The following is a 6,930-nucleotide window of genomic DNA, read 5'->3' on the forward strand; positions in this document are numbered from 1 at the left end:
TCAAGTTAAAGGTATCTATACCCACGTTCCTATAAGTGCTTTTCACCAGGTGTGCCAGAGAGTCTGAGGTTGTTCTTGGAGTCAAGGACTCAGAGAACCCAAATTACCAAGCAGCTCCTTCAGGGGTAGCACTGCACAGAGGACAAAAGTTTAATAAGCAATAATGATTATGATGTCCACACATTACCAATCATGACTGATTTTTAGAAAACAATAAGAAAAAAGCAGAGCTGTCTTCCTTCCATTACTTTCTTGCCCTTCCCTGGGATTTTGACAATGATGTGCTGAACAGCACCCAAGCACAGGAACATACAATAATAACACAAACATCTAAAAAAAAAATGGTCAGTTGCCTATTTTAGGGCCATGGGATATTAATGGTCTCCCACTAGCGAGGTTAAGTTTATTGTCCCCTAACAGTAGTTTAATTCCCCAATAGATGAATACACGTTGCATACAAATTTACTAAGAATTTTGCTTAGTCACGGTGCAGATAAAGAAATATGAGTTCATGTTATCATCTAACAATATCATCCTGTTATAAAACAATAAAAGGTTAACCAACTGTTCATAGACTAATCCTCATAGCCTGTTATGTTTGCTGCAATGGAAAAAAATCTACAATGACTAAGCAAAATTTTCATGCATTGAAATCTTGCAAAATCCCAAAGGAAACGTTACAAAATCTAAAGCCTGAATTTTAGCTTGTGTGCTGTGATCTGACCATTGGTCTACCTTAAAGTGATATTGAGTTGTAGAAGGTGGCAATCTGAAGGAAAAAACTGACACTAAAGCTTAATTTTTTATTTTATTTTTAAATAACAAACATGTCATACTTACCTCCACTGTGCAGTTAGTTTTGCACAGAGTGGCCCCGATCCGCAACTTCTAGGGTCCCACGGTGGCTCTCGCGGCTCCTCCCCACAAGAGCTAACCCCCTCTGGGAAGCTCTCTCCCGAGGGGGTTAACTTGCAGGCACGCTCCCGTGAGAGAGGATTTTTGCCCACTAAACCAAAAGGGTGCTGGCTATGCACAGGTGCATTGGATAGAAGAAGATCCTGGACTGCCGCACTCCTTAAAGCGGATGTCCGCTGAAAAAAAATAATATTAAAAGCCAGCAGCTACAAATACTGCAGCTTCTGACTTTTAATATCGGCACACTTACCTGTCCTGGAGTCCAGCGCCATCCGCAGAAGAGGACGAGCGATCGCTCATCACTCTGCTGCCCCCACCGCCATCCTCGGTGAGGGAACCAGGAAGTGAAGCGATTCGGCTTCACTGCCCGGTTCCCTACGGCATATGCGCGAGTCGTGATGCGCCGTGCTGACTGGCTCCCGCTGTGTTCTGGGAGCCGAGTGTTTCATAGAACACAACGGGGGGGGGGGGAGGTGACGTCCTGCCTGCAGTCTAACCGCAGACCGTGTGGCCGGAAGTGGGTGCAAATACCTGTCTTTAGACAGGTATCTGCACCCCCTCCCCCCTAAAAGGTGTGAAATTTGACACCGGAGGGGAGGAGGCTTTCGATTCGCGGGAGTGGAGGTGGAGGGTGGAGCTCCGCTTTAAAACAATGTCTTTATTGTGCAAATTAAATACAAAAAACAACCAAAACGATGCAGTCAAAACGAAGTGAACAGGAAAAAGGTGGCTGACATGTTTTACATCATGTGATGCTTAGGCTCCATTCACACCTAGGCAGACAAATTCACGACGTTTTGTCGCCGCAAATCGCAGTACAAATAGCGGCGTTTTGTACCGCGATTTGCGGCGACAAAACGCCGGTATTGTCCGCCTAGATGTGCCCCAGATTGACCCCCTCTATGGAGATGGTTCCCATCTCCTAGCCGAACGCCGAAAGCCGCCTGAAAAAAAGGTCCGGGACCTTTTTTTAGGCGGCAGGCGTCCGGCGTTCAGCGTGGAGATGTGAACCATCTCCATAGAGGGACATGTGTTTTCATCCCTCTGGCGGCAGCGGCGTAGCACTACAGGCGTAAAAACGCCTAGTTGTGAATGGGGACTTACTCATATACAGCCTGATCCAAAGCTACTGTATATTTTTTGGTTGTGAAAGAAATAGCTTAATCTTTAGCAGCCTAGGAAAAAGGAAATAGTGAGACAACAGACATTTTAGGAACTGGCTGGTACCACTATAGGAGAATTAGGACTAAAAAATGGAATATATCAAGTATCACTCATTGTAAAGTAAGGGGCAGGGGCTTAAACTCTCAGTGCATTCGTTTACCCAGTATAAACAGCTGACATACCTTGCTCTGAGTTGCTGTGTAACAGATAAATTGTGTATTACAAAACAAATAAATGAAAGCATGAATTTTACAATCTATTGTTACAAACCATCCTACAATACCATTATGTTAGCTCTGTTTGCATGATATGTGCACCAACTAGTACATAGATGCAAATATATTACTTGTCATGGAAACAAATTTCTGCTTAGTTACGGGGCACAGAATAACACACAGGTCAAATGATCAATCATCAGTTTCTGCCTGCTGTAAAACAAGTGTGGAAAAGTACAATCTGTTCAAATAGCTTCTTTCATATTCTGTTTTGTATAAGTGTTACATTGGGAAAACAGCCCAGTGACTGTCATTATTCCTTGTCCACAATGGTTATTATACACAACAAACTCAAATCACATTTCTCAGATGCTCCATTCCCTGAAACTAGGGGAGCTCAGTGATGCTGACCATACATCTTATGCCTTGTACACACGAGCGGAATTTCCGACGGAAAAAGTCAGACGGAAGCTTTTCATTGGATATTCCGTCTGTGTGTATGCTCCATCTGAGTTTTTCTGTCGGAAATTCCGACTGAATTAGATAGAGAACATGTTCTCAATTTCCGTTCGTCTGGATGCATTTCCGACGGACTAAAAACCACGCATGCTCAAATTCAAGTCGATGCATCCTCGGAAGCATTGAACTTCATTTTTCTCGGCTCGTCGTAGTGTTGAACGTCACCGCGTTCTTGATGGTCGGAATTTGGTGTGACCGTGTGTATGCAAGACAGCTTGAACGGAATTCCGTCGGAAAAACCGCCTGAGTTTATTCTGACTGGAAAACCAGTCGTGTGTACAGGGCATGACAGTTTTATTGATCAGATGTAGGAACATGCCATTTTTATTCCTTTTCTAATACCCTGCATACCTGGACACATGCAGGAAAGATACGTTTATTTTCTCCACTCCATCGGTATCTTGGAGAGGTTACACCTGATGAGGTAGAGGTAGCTGGGCAAGTGATCTGCAGCCAGATGAGAATCCCTTCACTGCCAGAACCGGTTTGTGGGCATACAAGAAGGAGCCCTATAGCATGTAGCTTTTTTGGAGGATCCTGCTACTGTGGGGAGCATCACCCCAATTGCTACCAGAGTACTCTAATCCTAGTGCGGTGGCCCCCTATGTCCTTGGGCTTTAGATCCCTCCAGCAATTTCCCTGTGTTACCACGGCTACCCTGGACTTCACTTTTAGTGTTTCCTCTCCAACCTGTTCAGAGTTCCCAAAACAAATGGATGTGTTTGGCCTATTTTGGATATGAAAACTCCCATCTTGTTTTTGCAGGTTGAAAAGTTTTACATGGAATAAAAATAGGTCAGTCATTGTCTCCCTCCTTCTTGGGGGTTTTCTGGCATTTATGGACATCACAGATACTTGCTTTCATCTTTCCTCCACACCAGGGGTCTCTAAACTTTCTAAACAAAGGGCCAGTTTACTATCCTTCAGACTTTGAAGGGGCTGGCTGTGGCAGTGTCCTGGCGTTAGTAACAATGCCGCACCACTGGTGTCAGTGGGAGGAATAGTACCCCACCATTGGAGTTAGTGGGAGGAATATTGCCCCATCATTGGTGACAGTGGGAAGAATAGAGCCCCATCATTGGTGACAGTGGGAAGAATAGAGCCCCATCGTTGGTGACAGTGGGAAGAATAGAGCCCCATCGTTGGTGACAGTGGGAAGAATAGTGGCCCAAGGGCCAGATAAAGGCAAGCAAAGGGCCACATATGGCCCCTGGGCAGCAGTTTGGGGACCAGTGCTCCACACCAATGCTATCTGCTCTTTGCTATGGGTGCTCAGAATTTCCAATGGTTCACCCTTTTCTTGGGACTGACCACATCCCCCTGGGTTTTCACCAAGGTGCTTACCCCAGTCCTAGCAAGCTTTGGGATAGGACTAGTCCTTCAATGTGCAGACTGCAGAAATTCGAACCTTCAATTCAATCAAGGTGGCACCAGAAATCATACAACTCAAAGTAGTACTTGATCCTCACTTCTGCAGGACTGCACATTCTGATCCTGTCAACCATACACATCTCAGGTTTAGAAAATAGGCAGACTGACTTTTATCTGGGTCTGGGGAATTGCCTTTCCAACCTCTCCTCACCTTCTCCTTCTGTACAGAAGGAAACACTAAAGATCCTGTGTCGAACTGTATGACTAAGAGAATAGGATTCTTGACTCACCTGTAAAATCGGTTTTGGGGGTACAATGCAAGAAATGGAGGCTAGCTAGGAGTGTGAGGAGTTATTAGGTAACGTCCCTGCAACAATTATTTTTTTTTTTTTTTGCCAGTGTCCAGTGATGTGAAGGCATTTGCATATAACCCATTGTTAAAGACTAAAGATCCCTGTGTCCTGTACTCAGTGCCGGCCCAAGACATTGTGCTGCCTGGTACCAAGAATGAAATGCTGCCCCTCCCCAAAAAATATTACGCCCACCAAAATGCCCCCACATCCATTATTTTATATCATGATAACTAAAGTGGATCTATCATGGCTCTATACATGTATATAGGAGTATAAAAAGGACCTGTTATGGCTCTATTCATGCAATTAACCCCACAGTGGAGCAGAGAGCGTAACGGGAGGAGCGGTCGGGCGGCAATTAGCCCCACAGTGGAGTGGAGCTGGCGGAATGGGATGGCGTGCAGGCAGGAAATTTGCTGCCCCCCTGAAAGTGCTGCCTGGTACAATGGTACCATCGGGTCCCATGGTAGGGCCGGCCCTGCCTGTACTGTACTCCTACAAACTGATTTTACTGGCAAGCCAAAAACCCTAATGTTATGGATAATGCTTGTGGCAGAAACATGGATGCTTGTGTTGGCTGGCAATACATATAAATATATGCTGTAAGCAGTCAGCCTGTACCTGCCTTGGTTCTGAAGCCTATTAAGACTGGCAGAAAAATACATGCAAACTCTTCCTGGCTAGATGATGTCTACAAAGAGCGCTTATCCATCCAAATATATAGCTGATATGGGTAATAATCATGTCTTTGAGATAAGACAACTATGAAGAAGTGTTAAATAGTGCTGAATCATTATAGCCAGATTTTGCTGAGTCACAGAGTACACAATATTATTATGTGTCACAAATTACTTAGTGACATCTCAGAAGCTCCAGGTACAGCTTTTGCTCATTGGTTCAGGATTGAACCAGATATCAGTGTGGAAGTAAAGGGCAGAAATTTGCTGATGAGTTGTTTTTGACAACATACCAGACATGTACGGGTAACTGTATTTATTTCAAGAATTTGATCACTTGTTTTGCATTGCAGTGCTCTGCAAAAATCAGTTATCTCCCAGGAACAAGTCTTATGCCCTGTACACACGATTGGTTCGTCTGATGAAAACGGACCGCTTTCATCGGACAAACCGATCGTGTGTGGGCCCCTTCAGTTTTTTTCCCATCGGTGAAAAAAAATAGAACCTGTTTTAAAATTTTCATATGGTTAAAAAACCGATAGAAAAAAATGATCGTCTGTGGGGAAATCCATCGGTCAAAAATCCACACATGCTCAGAATCAAGTCGACCCATGCTCGGAAGCATCAAACTTAATTTTTCTCAGCACGTCGGTGTGTTTTACGTCACCGCGTTGGACACGATCGGATTTTTAACCGATGGTGTGTAGGCAAGACTGATGAAAGTCAGCTTCATCGGATATCTGATGAAAAAATCCATTGGGTCGTTTTCATCAGACGAACCGATCGTGTGTACAGGGCATTACAGGGTTGACCAGAGGAGCCGTTGAAAATACCTGCATACCTGATACTTCATTCATCCAGAGTAAACCCAAGCTTTACTCCATGTCCCACTTCTCAAGTAAACAGTAATTATGACAATTATAGTACTAAACTATGGCATCTATAGAGATAGTAGCGTGGACTGCTTTTATGCAATTTCTGACTACAGCTTAGCTATCCATGATTTGCATCCTATTCTATGCCGAAGGTAAAAAAACTCTCAATGTGCAGCCGCCCTCCCCTCCGAAGCCCCCCCAATACTGATCTAGTGATGTACATGAGAGCAGCGGCTCTCCCTGGTCTCTCTCTGATCATTGGCTGAGACACATCAACAGGAGCTATTAGCTCCTGCTGCTATCAATCACAGCCAATGAGGAAGAAGCGGGAGGCAGGACTGAGCCACGCATTGTGTGTCCCATAGATACACAAAGGAGGCTCGGAAGTGAGCATGCATGAGTGCCCCCAGAGCAAGCAACATGCTGTGGGGGCACTTGGTAAGGGGGAGGGTCCAGAAGCATCGGCGAGGGACTTGAGAAGAGGAGGATCCGGGGTACTCTATGCAAAACCATTGCACAGAGCAGGCAAGTATGATGTGTTTATTATTTTAAGGAAACAAGTAAAGGAACCCCGTGTGTAGTGCGATGACCCTGTACAAATGCCTAGTGTAGCCTAGAAGAAACCACCAATGAAATGGAGGGCTAATAATTATTGCCACTGAATACCAATGAAAGGATCTGCAGGGGTTTGATTGTTATTGCCACTGACCTCAAATGAGTAGGAACTCCTACTCCTGAAGAAGTCACGAGAAGTGACGAATACGCGTACGAGTGTAACAAAGAGTCCACCAAGAGGTACCGGAGGTGACGTCGGCGAACGCACTTTTTTACATGCCTGAAT

This window comes from Rana temporaria, chromosome 10, assembly GCF_905171775.1.
Source record: "Rana temporaria chromosome 10, aRanTem1.1, whole genome shotgun sequence".
NCBI lineage: Eukaryota > Metazoa > Chordata > Amphibia > Anura > Ranidae > Rana > Rana temporaria.